At 39.4% G+C, this 12,869-nt stretch overlaps 1 protein-coding gene and 1 pseudogene across 5 annotated transcripts in view; one reads left to right on the top strand and one right to left on the bottom strand.

The window, feature by feature from the left end:
- SLC25A14 (solute carrier family 25 member 14) overlaps positions 1–704 on the bottom strand; it is a 55,157-nt gene extending 54,453 nt beyond the window's left edge. The window contains exon 1 of one of the 5 annotated variants that reach the window (XM_025431388.2): positions 603–704. The gene's annotated coding sequence lies outside the window, so the exon portion shown is untranslated. Of the gene's footprint in view, positions 1–24; positions 148–602 lie in introns of those variants that run through there. The other 4 variants (XM_049107430.1, XM_049107431.1, XM_049107429.1 and 1 more) reach the window with 4 other exon arrangements.
- LOC112649304 (nuclear transport factor 2-like) lies at positions 675–12,392 on the top strand (annotated as a pseudogene).
- Positions 12,393–12,869: the final 477 nt, after the last annotated feature.

The following is a 12,869-nucleotide window of genomic DNA, read 5'->3' as shown; positions in this document are numbered from 1 at the left end:
GTGCAAAGACCCAGAAAGGACAACCTTTCGGGAGGTGTAGGGAAAGAGAACCAAGTCGTGAGAATTTGGCAGCTTCTGCAGTTCACGTGCTCGCCAGTGGGGGTAGGGACGTCACCTGGTTACCGCGTTACCACCCACGATGCGTGTACTAGGGCTAGGAAAGGGCGGGGGTAAGAGGAGCGGCCTAGCCGAATGTAAAGGACGCGAAGGGCGGGACAATCGTAGTGAAGGGGCGGGGCAATCGTAGTGAAGGGGCGGGGCAATCGTTGTGAAGGGGCGGGGCGGGGCGAGGCGCCTGCGCGCAAACTACAAAAAAGGAGGGAAAGTGAGGGAGGCGGGGCAGGGGACTTAAAAGTAAGAAAATGAAGGAAAGGAGTGAGCAGTATTTAGTGAGGTGCCCAAAATCGAAAAGAAAATAAAAAGTAAATAAACCGCAGCACTGAATGGGCGCCAGGTATTAGGGACTGAGGAATCAGACTCAAACCCTTAAAGCACACAGTTGAGGAAAAAAAGAAAAGGTTGGAGACAGAAAGAGAGACCATAAAAACTTAAAGAATCTGAAGAGTAGAAAAGCTAACAGAGGAGTTCAAATTAATCCGTACCTCACAATCAGCCAGAAAGATGAGAGCCTGATGTCCGGCTCCTGGCTCTAACCCCTTGCGGGACTGTAAGGAATGGTTGCAAAGCACTCTGGGTAATTCCATTGTCCAATGGGCTACGTTTTCTTTTTAAACCTCTCACGAGAAGATTCCATAATCACGCGAGAATACGAAATACAGTTTGTGTGTTGTGTACAAGTAAAAGCGGCGAGGTACATGGCCCTAGATCATTGTTGAATTAATAAGTATTTGGAATACTTTGTTCCAAAGGATTTTTCTCATTTTAGTTAACACTTTGGTTTTCACCCATTAAAAAGATGTCTTCAGGCAGCATGCATAATATTACCTGATGTGGAATGCTTACCAAGGACAGTGCCAAGAGCTTCATGTGCAGGCAACTACATGAGACAGGTACTATTTTTTTACCCTTTTGATAGATTAAAAAACTGAGGTCTTGAGAGAGTAACTTGGTATTAGCAGAGCTGAGACTCAAATTTGGGTCTGGCTGAGAAGCCTAGACTCTTAAAAAAAATGTTATGTATTTATTTGAAAGAGGGAAAGAGCCCGAGCAGGGGGAGTGGCAGAGGGAGAGGGGAAGCGGACTCTCCGCTGAGCAGGAAAGTATGTTAGACTCCATCCCAGGACCCCAGGTCCATGACCCCAATGGAAGGCAGATGCTGAGCCAACTAAGCCACCCAGGCGCCCCTAGAGCCTAGGCTCTTAACTACCATGCTATACTGCTCTCAACTTTAATAAATACCCTTGTTACCTTCAGAAACTTTCTTACTAAAAATAGATAATATAAAAAACATGTGCATGCATTCCAAAATGTGAATTCCCTTCGATTTATATCTCAGCAAAGCACTCTTCCAGCTAGACAAAGAGGGTTGTAGCTTAAAGTCCTTCTTACTTGGAAGGGCTGTATTCTCCCAGTGATGGGAATTTTATGTCTCCAGCTATGGCCTGGTCCTGTCCCTCACATCCAGGTCACTGAACCTTAGAGAATTAAGGTTCTTCTCTGTGAGCAAATCACTGTCTTAACTTTTCTACAAGACCGCACTTTTGCCTCAGCTGCAGCCACCACCAGCTAATATCACTCACTGACCACCTAGGTAAACTTTGTTAAAAAAAAAAAAGCTTTGTTTTCAAACAACTTATTTTATTTTATTTTTAAAGATTTTATTCATTTATTTGACAGAGCGTACAAGCAGAGGGAATGGCAGGCAGATGGAGAAGGAAAAGCAGGCTCCTCACTGAGCAAGGTGCCTGATGTAACGCTGGATTCCGGGACCCTGGGATCATGACATGAGTGGAAGGCAGATGCTCAACCAGCTGAACTACCCAGGTGCCCCTCAAATGACTTATTTTAAAAGCTCTATAATAGATTAATTAAAAATAGCATTTCTAGAAACATAGACGTATGCCACACTTTTATTTAACATATTTGCTATTTGATTGCTTAGGTTGTTTTCAACATTTTTCTAAAACAACATAAAAAAGATCTAATCCTCATTATCAAAGTTGGCCATTTTCCTTTTTAATTACCTTCTATTTGTAGTCTCTATCTCGTAGATAAGTATTTGATTATACTCTGTCTTGTGTTATGCCTGAATTCTGATCTCTCCAGGAGATAAAGTATTCAAGAGGATAGAATACTGGAATCTTCAAGTTGGAGGGACACTTAGAGGTCCCTTCTATAATATTTATTATGGACAGTTATTCCAATCTTTGCTAGAATACTTCCAGTCTAAGTATACATCACAAGTCAGCCCATTACACTATTGGATAACTGATAGAAAGTTTTTTCGTTTATGTTAAACTAGAATGTGCTTTCCTCTATCTACTCTCCCAAAGAAACACTTTTCTTCGCAAAGAAACAGTCTTTTTTTTTTAAGATTTTATTGATTTATTTGAGAGAGAAAGAGAACAAGCAGGGGATGAGGGCAGGGCGAGAGGGAGAAGCAGACTCCCTGCCAAGTAGAGAGCCCAACGTGAGGCTCGATCCCAGGAACCTGAGATCATGACCTAAGCCAAAGGCAGATGCTTAACGGACTAAGCCACCCAGGTGCCCCGAAATACCTAGTCTTTTCTTTTTCTCTTCCCAAATTACCTAGTCTTAAAGAATGAAAAAAGCATTGTATTTGAAGCCAGAAGAAATTTTTTTTTATTAAGGTGAAGTTTACATTACTAATACAATATGATCTCAATTATATCTCAATAAAACTTAAAAAAAGAACAAAAAATATATAAAATCGAGAACGTTTTTATTTTTATTAAAGACACAATTAAAATAGTGAAAAGGTAAGCTACAGGCTGGGAAAACAGACTTCTAATTCATGTATCCTATAAAATCTCATATCTGGTATAAATAAAGTACTCCTAAATTCAGCAATAAAAAGACAGGCACCTCAATGTGTATGTATGTATGAACACATATACACACAATAGAATATTACTCAGCCATAAAAAATAATGTGATCTTGTCATTTGTGACACTATGGATGGTTCTAGAGAGTTTTATGCTAAGTGAAACAAGTCAGACAGAAAGACAAATACCATATGATTTTACTTATATGTGGAATCTAAAAAACAAGCAAACCCCAAAGACTCATAAACATAGAGAACAAAACTGGCTGTTACCAGAGGGGGGGAGGGGGGAATGGGTGAAATAGGTGAAGTGGATTAAAAGGTACAAGCTTCTGGTTATAAAATAAGTAAGTCACAGCATTGGGAAGATAGTCAATAACATTGTAATAACATTGTATGGTGACAGATGTTAAGTATACCTATCATGGTGAGCATTGCATAACATATAGAATTGTTGAATCACTATGCTGTACACCTAAAACTAATATAACATTGTATGTCAATTCTACTCCAATAATGAAAAAAAATGTTCTTAAGTCTGCACACATAAAAAAATAAAGACAGGCAACTCAATTTTTTTTAATGGGAAAAATACTTGAGAGGCACTTCATAAAAGAGTATATCCAAATGATCAACAAGCATATGAATAAGTATTCAACATTATTAGTGATCTAGAAAAGTAAAATTAAACTACACATCCACCAACATGGCCAAAGTTAAAAGGACTGACAGTACAAGGGGACTAATGGAAAGAAAGCATGTCAAATTCTCATATGCTGCTGGTAGAAGGATGTATTAGTTTTCTATTGCTGCATAAAAAACATTGCCACAAAGTTGGCAGCTTAAAACACCACACATTTAATTGTCTTCCAGTTTCTGCAGATCAGGAATCCAGGCATGACTTAACAGGGTCCTGGGCTATGGGTCTCACGAGGCTGCAAATCAAGGTGTTTTTATCTCAAGACTCAATTAGAGAAGAATTCACTTCCCTATTTTATTTAAAGATTTATTTATTCATTCATGAGAGACACACACAGAGAGAGGCAGAGACACAAACAGGCTCCATGCAGGGAGCCAGATGTGGGACTTGATCCCAGGTCTCCAGGATCACACCCTGGGCCAAAGGCAGCACTAAACTGCTGAGCCACCCAGGCTGCCCAAGAATTCACTTCCAAACTCACTCAGGTTGTTATGAAATTTACTTCCTCGCAGCTGTAGCACTGAGAGCTTCGGTGTCTTGCTGGCTGTTGTCCAGAGGCCACTCTCAGCTCCTGAGGCTGTCTTAGTTTCTTACAACATGGCCCTCTTTGTGGGCAGTTCACAATATGGCACTCGCTTCACCCATGCTGGCTTCACCCATGAATGAGAGCCTAAGATGTGGTTTTATCAACACAGAATATAATGGGACTATTATTTTCCGTGATGAAGGCTACACCTATTTTGCAAAATTACCATAGCTTCTTTTTCTGATTATAAAAAATACATAGTCATTATAAAACATTGAAACTGTACACAGAAGTGCAAAGAAGGTAAAAATCACCCAAAACCCAAACATCCAAAGGCTACTACTCTCAACAGTATGGAGAGCCTCCTTCTAGTTCTTCCTCCATGCATACACACCTACTTATACTATCATTCTTGTGATGTGCATGTTCCTGTCACATGTTCCTGCATGGTGGACTTGTGCTGAAGTCAGTATCCCCTGCTACCTCTTACTTATGGCCCTCCCACATTTCCTCCATTTTCAAACTTTTGTATCTTTATGGAAGTAAAAGGAAATTATAAAAACCATAAACAAAGGGATAAAAATGCAAAAGAAGTAAAAAATGTAAACATTACCCCCACTACCCAGATAACACCATTAACATTTCTGTGTGTTTCCTTCCTGCCTTTCCATTGTTTGTATAATTGTATATATACCTCCTAAACCTTGCCGCACCTCCTGGCTTCTCACAAATCTCACTCCCGCACATGCTGGACAGCCAACCTCTTGGTTATCCATTTATCCCTCCTATTAGCTTCATGTTCTTCCCAGTGTACCAAAACAAGAAAATCTTCTTCTAACCCCATGTCACCCTCCAGATACTGCCAGCTCACCTTCCATTCATAACCCTGTAAAATTTTTAACAATACTTAACCCAGTATATCCAAGATAATATCATTTTGCGATGTAATCAGTATAAAAAGTATTGAGATATTTCAGTTTATTTATATACTAAGTTTTTGTGGTTTTACACCACAGCCCATCTCAGTTCAGACTAACATTTTAAGTGCTCAATATCTACATGTAAGTTGGCCACCATACTGGGCAGCAGAGGTCTAACTCATTGCTCCATCTGATGTGATGTAGGAAAGACATTAGGGTTCAAAGCCGACAGCCAGGAAAGAATTCTTGAGACATCTTTGGTGCAAAAAGGTGGTTTTATTAAAGCACTGGGACAGGACTCTTGGGCAGAAAGAGCAGCACTCGGGTCATGAGGAGTGGCCCATTATATACTTTCAAGTTGGGAGGGGGTTAGGGATAGTGTAAGCCTCCCAGGTATTTTGGAAACAAGGTATCCAGGATCCTGAGGAGGCTAGCTATTCTTAGGAAACCTCATTTATTACTGTTTAGTAAAAACTAGTCATGAGACCCTTCAGATGAATATTGGTAGGTCATATACTTGTGACTTTTTCTCTGATCAGAAAATTTTCAAAAATGCTTTTTTAATAAAACTGGGATATATAGAGAAAAAAGATCTTTTTAAAAAACTGTAATCCCATTATCCAAAGACACTTTCACATGTTTATACAGATTCTTGCAGGATTTGTTTTTATGACAATTGTTCCTTAAAATAAAGGTTTTATGGTGCCCCTGTTTGGCTCAGTGAGTTAAGCATCTGCCTTGGGCTCAGGTTGTGATCCTAGGTCCTGGGATCCAGCTCTGCATTGGGCTCCCTGCTCAGTAGGGAGTCTGCTTCTCCCTCTCCCCCTTCCCACCGCTTGTGTGTTCTCTCTCTCTTTCAAATAAATAAATAAAATCTTTAAAACTAAATAAATAAATAAAGGTTTTGTTTGTTACCATGGAATTCTGAATATGCTTTTGAAGGAGTAATATTTTATAGATGTACTTGCCTTAAAAATATACCATTTTTCAAATAATATGTAGCTATCAGAAATTGTTTATGAGAACTAGGGATCCCTGGGTGGCTCAGTGGTTCAGTGCCTGCCTTCAGACCAGGGTGTAATCCGGGAGTCCCAGTATCGAGTCCCACGTCGGGCTCCCTGGATGGAGCCCGCTTTTCCCTCTGCCTGTGTTTCTGCCTCTCTCTCTCTCTCTCTCTCTCTCTCTCTCTCATGAATTAAATAAATAAAATCTTTAAAATAAAAAAATTAAGAAATTGTTTATGAGAACTGGCAATCATAATAATAAACTTTATCTTCTATTGAATGCCTTCTGTGTTCCAGAAACTTGACACATGCTGCCTCTAATCCTCACTACAACCCTGTGTAGGCTTTACCATTGGATGGGCCAGGTTTTGCCAGCTGAGCAGTCTTGAGTAAGTACCAACCTTCCTGTCCCTACATTTCCTAACCTGTGAAAACAAAGAACCTACTAGCACCTACCTCTGGAGTTACTGAGCATTAAAATGAGGTGATCCACATAAGGCACTTGGAACAGAGCCTGGCTAATTATCAGCCCTCAAGAAATGTTTATGTTCACCAAATAAATTCTAGGTGCCCTGACAATTTATTTTTTTTTTTGCCCTGACAATTTAAACATGAAAAATGAAATCCAATGATGACAATATTCACAGCACTCAAAGAATAGAATATGCTAGGGGTGCCTAGTGGCTCAGTTGGTTAAGCGACTGACTCCTGATTTCGGCTCAGGTCATGATCTCAGGGTTGTGAGATAAGCCCCACATCATGTATGCTTCTGTGCTGGGTGTGGAGCTTTCTAAGATACTCTCTCTCTCTCTCTCTCTCTCTCTGTCTCCCTCTACCCCTCCCCCAACCCACACTCTCCACCACTCTCTGAAAAAAGAAAAAAGCATATATCAGAAGTATAATCCCACAGGTGGGGAAGACTTCTGAGCACACCATTAAAGGTAGAGACAATCAAAGCAAAGGATTATCAGAACTGACCACACAATAAAAATCATGGCTGAGTGACAGGAAACACCAAAAAGTTAGAATATAAATCATAATTTGGGGAAAAATCATAACTAATTTCACAGACAAAAAGATCTTTAATATACAACATGCTTTACAATTTAAAAAATTACAAACAATGGTATTTTCCCAGAAAAAAATAGATAAAGGATAGAAACAGTCAAGCAAGACAGTCTGATATGGCCAGTTTCTGCATGGGAACATTTTGATAAGCCCTACTGACACAGTTGCCCTGACACAGCCACCTGTTTCAGCTGTCCCCAACACAGTACACTCCCCCAGCCTCCCTCTCTCCCCATCCTCCAGTCCAGAGAACTCTTGCTTTGTATTTTAGTTCTTTCTGCGTTGTTTTCTTTTACAAAACTGTTACTTCTAATAAAAAAAAAGAAAGAAAGAAATATCTTTTAGACAGTGTTAACCTCCAAAGGGAAACTAAAATCATCTTTATAAGAGAAATTTTATGATATTAAATATAATGTCTGTATACTCGAATCCTGAGAGAAAAGTTGAGAATTTCATTGAGCTTTTCCTCTACATTCTGGAGCTGAGAATAAGAAATCTTATGTGCTCCAAATACCTTCCTTCTTCCCCTCTACACAGTGTCCATAGATAGATGCAGTGTATTCATCCATTCACTGAATAGGTACTTAAAGAGCACCTGTTGGGTGCCAGGCATGGTGCTATGCATGGGGATCTAGCAGTGAACTAGAAACAGCCCCTGCCCCCATGACGCCAACAGTCTAGTTGGGGGAGGAGCAAACAAAAAGGAATTCAATATCCATGTGAATTTCACCATCCAGTGTGAAGAATCATGAGGCAGGGAAAGGACAAAGAGAATGGGGGGGGGGCTGCTGTTTTACATAAAATGGCCAGGCGGAGAGATTTGAGGAGAGGCATTAAGGAGGTGAGCGAGTGAGCTATGAGGATTTCTGAGAACATTCCAGGCAAAGAGAACAGCAACAGCAAAGGCCTTGAAGCAGGAGGTGTGTTTGATGAACCTTGAGGTCACCAGGGTGACTGGAGCAGAGGGATAAAGGGAGAGAGCAGTAGCAGATGAGGGCAGAAAGTTCAGGGGTTGAGGGAGATCAGGTAGAGCTGTGTCTGTCATGGTAAAAACTTTGGATTTTATTTTATGAGTCTGGGAAGGTTGACATAATCAGAAGAAAGCAAGCCTACAAAAAGCAGAGGTGTGTCTATCTTATGTTTTTAAACAAAAGGAGTAATTTCCATTTTCATTTTCCAACAAATAATTTAGTTCTATGCGATTATAGACCAAATGGTGCCCAGTCCCTAACCATCCTTTACTCCCCCATCACTGAGACCTTTACCTCAAAGGTAAAGGGCAGGGGTTGGCAGGGGTTAGCAATAGGGAATTTGAGTGTTACAAGGGATGAGTTAACATAACAGGTTTGGTGGCTCATTTCCTTGCCTATCTCCAAGAGAACCAGGATAGACCCTAAGGAAACCCATGAGAATGTGTCTCTGAAACTGATTATTTTGTTGTGTACACCTAGAATAATAGGCAATGCCATGCCACCTTGTTAGGATTACTTTGCACAAACATGAATATTGATAATCTGAACCTGGTTTCATTGTTGGGGTCAACAGTGTTGAGGTCCTGAGTCTCCTGGTCATGGCCTGTTGTCAATAAGACATACATATGTGATAACCCTCCTATCTGTGACCCAAACCCTGAGACTCAAAGTGGTCTCTATGGGCACAGGTATTCTGCATATGTTCCTGGAATTCACAGTTATAAAACAGCAAAAGGGGAATTAGAAAGTATTTTGAACTAAATGAAAATGAAAACACAATATAGCTAAAGCTGTGGAATGCAGCTCAAGCTGTATTTAGAAGGGAATTGATACCACTAAATTCCTATATGAGAAATGAAGAAAGGCTTCAAATCAATGTCTCCACCTTTGATCCTCAGGAACTAGAAAAATAAGAAGAAATTAAAGTAAGCAGAGGAAAGGAATTGTTAAGGTAAGGGCAGAAACCAATGAAATAGAAAACAGGAAAAAATAGAGGAAATCAATGAAACAAAAAACTAGTTATTGCAAAAGATCAACAAAATTTATAAACCTATATTCAGGAAAAAAAGAGAAGATACAAATTATCATTAGCAGAAATAAGAGCAGGGATATCACCATTAGACCCTCCAGAGAGTAAAATGATAAGGGAATATTATAAACAACAAACAATATAGGAAATTTAGGTAAATAAGAGTTCAAATTTAAAAATTTTTGTGTCTTAAAAAATAAAAAAATAAAATAAAATAAAATAAAATAAATAACAATTTTTGTGTCTTAAAAAATCAAATTAAAAAATAAAAATGTGTCTCAAAGTACACTACCAATAAAGTGGAAAAATAACCCACAGAAAGGGAAAAAAATATGTGCTAACCATGTATCTAATAATAGTTTAGTATCTAGAATGAAGAATTCACAGAACTCAGCAAAAAAATAAGCAAGTCAATTAAAAGTGAGTATAAGGGGGCGCCTGGGTGGCTCAGTCGGTTAAGCATCTGCCTGTGGTTCAGGTCATGATCCCAAGGTCCTGGGATCAAGCCCTGACAGGCTACCTGCTCAGCAGGGATTCTCATTCTCCCTCTGCCCCTCCCCCTGCTCATTCTTGTGTGCTCTCTCTCTGAAATAAATAAAATCTTTAAATAAATAAATAATTACAGGGGCACTTGGGTGGTGTAGTCAGTTCAGTGTCTGACTCTTGGTTTCAACTCAGGTCCTGATCTCAGGGTCATGAGATCAGCCCGGAGTTGGAAAGTTGGGGCTCCAAGTTCAGCACAGAATCTGCCTGAGATTCTCTCTCATTCTCCCTTTACCCCCCTCCCAAATAAATAAATAAATAAATAAGCCTTAAAAATAAATAAAAGTGAGTATTATCAGAGAAAGAGAAGGATAATATGTGATTATAAAAGGATATGGGGGTAAATTTTGCAAGAGGATATACAATTCTAAGCATTTATATACCTAATAACAAAGCTTCAAAATCCATGAAACAAAACTGATAAAATAGAAATGCAAAATAAGCAAATACACACTTAGAGATTTCAAAACACCTTTCAATAATTGACAGCAAAGTAGACAGAAAATCAGTAAAGATATAGAAGACTTAGCACTATTTACCAACTTGACCTAATTGAAATTTATAAAACACTCCAAGGAACAACAGAATATACATTCATTTCACGTGGCCAGGGAACGTTTACCAAAATAGATAATATTCTGAGCCACAAAACAATTCACAAAACATTTAAAAAGTATTAGAATTAGAAAACATGTTCTCAAAAAAAAAAAAAAAACATGTTCTCTGAACACAATGCAATTAAATTAGATATTACTATATTAGATTAAGTTAGATCAGTAAAGCAAAGGTTTCTGGAAAATCCCCAAATATTTGAAAGCTGAAAAACAAACTTTTAAATAACACATGGGTCAAGGAATAAATCAAAAGGAAAATTATAAAGCATCTTGAACTAAATGAATAAGAAAACAGCAAAAATTGTGGGATGCAGATAAAACCATGGTTAAAAGAAAGTTTATAGCAGTAAATACTTATATTAGAAAACATTAAGGATCTTGCAACAATGACCTCAACTTTCACCTTAAGAACCTAGAAGAAGGCAGACCACGCTGGGTTGCCGCCACCGCTGCTGCCACCATCATGCCAGCCCCTCTGGTCTCAAGGAGCCCGGTGACACTCCAGAATGGGAGACAAGCCAATTTGGGAGCAGATTGGATCCAGCTTCATTCAGCATTACTACCAGTTATTTGATAACGACAGAACCCAACTAGGCACAATATATTGATGCATCATGCCTTACGTGGGAAGGACAGCAGTTCCAGGGGAAAGCTGCCATTGTGGAGAAGTTGTCTAGCCTTCTGATAGACACACAACACAGCATCACAGCACAGGACCATCAGCCCACGCCAGATAGCTACATCATCAGCATGGTTGTGGGCCAGCTCAAGGCTGATGAAGACTCCATCATGGGTTCCACCAGAAGTTCTATTAATATTAATGATGCTTGGGTTTGCACCAATGACATGTTCAGGCTTGCCCTGCACAACTTCGGCTGACCTCTTCCCAGCCAGGCACTCATGCTGTTTCCTCCTCCCTCCCCTTCCTGATACTTACTATTCACACTCCTCCAGATGCTCCAAATACACACAAATGAGCAGGGCCGCAGTGGGAGCGGGCACAGTGTGCTGCTACTACCAAGGTATTGTGCATGATGTTTGGATGCTAGACTAGTTGCATCTGACAGGAGAAGTTTGTGTTGTACCGCATGCCTTGGAAAGACTTAAGTAATGCAAAAGGTTGTCTTTTTTCCTTTTTAATCTACTGACAAGTTGTTCTAGTAACCCAAAGAAGTGAAGGAGAAAGCAGCTGCCTCACCACCCAGATATTGATTTGTTCGGATGTTTCAATGGCTCATGATATAATAAAATCACAAAAATTTTCTTAAAAAAAAAAAGAACCTAGAAGAAAAAGAGTAAATTAACCCTAAAGTAAGCAAACTTAAATCTAAAGTAAACATGGCAGAAATCAAACACACTGAAAATCAAAAAAAGAAAAACAACAACAAAGAAAAGCTGGTTCTTTGAGAATGTCAATAAAATAGATAAACCTCTAGACAGATTGACCAGGGAAAAAAGGATCCAACTAACCAATATTAAGGTTGAGAGAAAGAACATAAACTATAGATCCTACAAATATTGTAGCAGGTAGACTCTAAAATCGTCCCCATTGATGCTTATCTCCTGGTATTCATGCTTGTGTAATACTCTCTCCTTGAGTATGGTGTAAAGTCGTAACTTGTTTCTAAGAACAAAATACAACAAAGGTAGTGTGCTATCACTTCCATGACTAGGCTATGACTATCATCTTGTAATATTCTCCCTTTTGCTGGCTTTAGTGAAGCAAGCTGCCATTTTGGAAAGGCAAAATGGCAGGGAACTGAGGGCAACCTCTTGCCAACAGCCAACAGAAAAATTGAGGCCCTCAGTCCAACATCCCACAAAGAACTTAATCCTGCCAACAGCCATGTGAATTTAGAAGTGAATCCTTCCCCAAGTCAAGTCTTTAAATGAAACTCTGGCCCTAGGTTACAGCCCTGTGAGAGACTGCAAACAGAGGACTCAACTAAGCCGTGCCTGGATTCTGGATCTGCAGAATCTGTGAAATAAAAAATGCATGTTGTTTCAAGCTGCTAAATTTGTAGTTATTTGTTATGCAGAAATAGGTCACTAGTACGAATGTTAAAATAAGGATATATTATCAACAATTTCATGCTAATAAATTTGTGAACTTTGATGGAAAGGAAAAATGGACAAATTTCTTAAAATACACAATCAAAACTCATTCAAGAATAAATCAATAGGGCAGCCCCAGTGGTGCAGTGCCTTAGCGCCACCTGCAGCCCGGGGTGTGATCCTGGAGACCCGGGATCGAGTCCCAAGTCGGGCTCTCTGCATAGAGCCTGCTTCTCCCTCTGCCTATGTCTCTGCCTCTCTCTCTGTCTCTGTCTCTGTCTGTCTCTCTCTCTCTGTGTGTCTCTAATTAATAAATAAATAAAATCTTAAAAAAAGAATAAATCAATAACCTTAATAGTCCTGTAACTATTACAAAAATTTATTTGTAGAGGTGCTTGGGTGGCTCAGTCAGTAAAGTGTCAGACTTTTGATTTCAGTCCAGGTCATGATCTCAGGGTTGTAAGATCGAGCC

This window comes from Canis lupus, chromosome X (assembly GCF_003254725.2).
Source record: "Canis lupus dingo isolate Sandy chromosome X, ASM325472v2, whole genome shotgun sequence".
Lineage (NCBI taxonomy): Eukaryota > Metazoa > Chordata > Mammalia > Carnivora > Canidae > Canis > Canis lupus.
The sequence above is the reverse complement of the archived record's forward strand: the minus strand, read 5'-3'. Positions and strand labels throughout refer to the sequence as shown.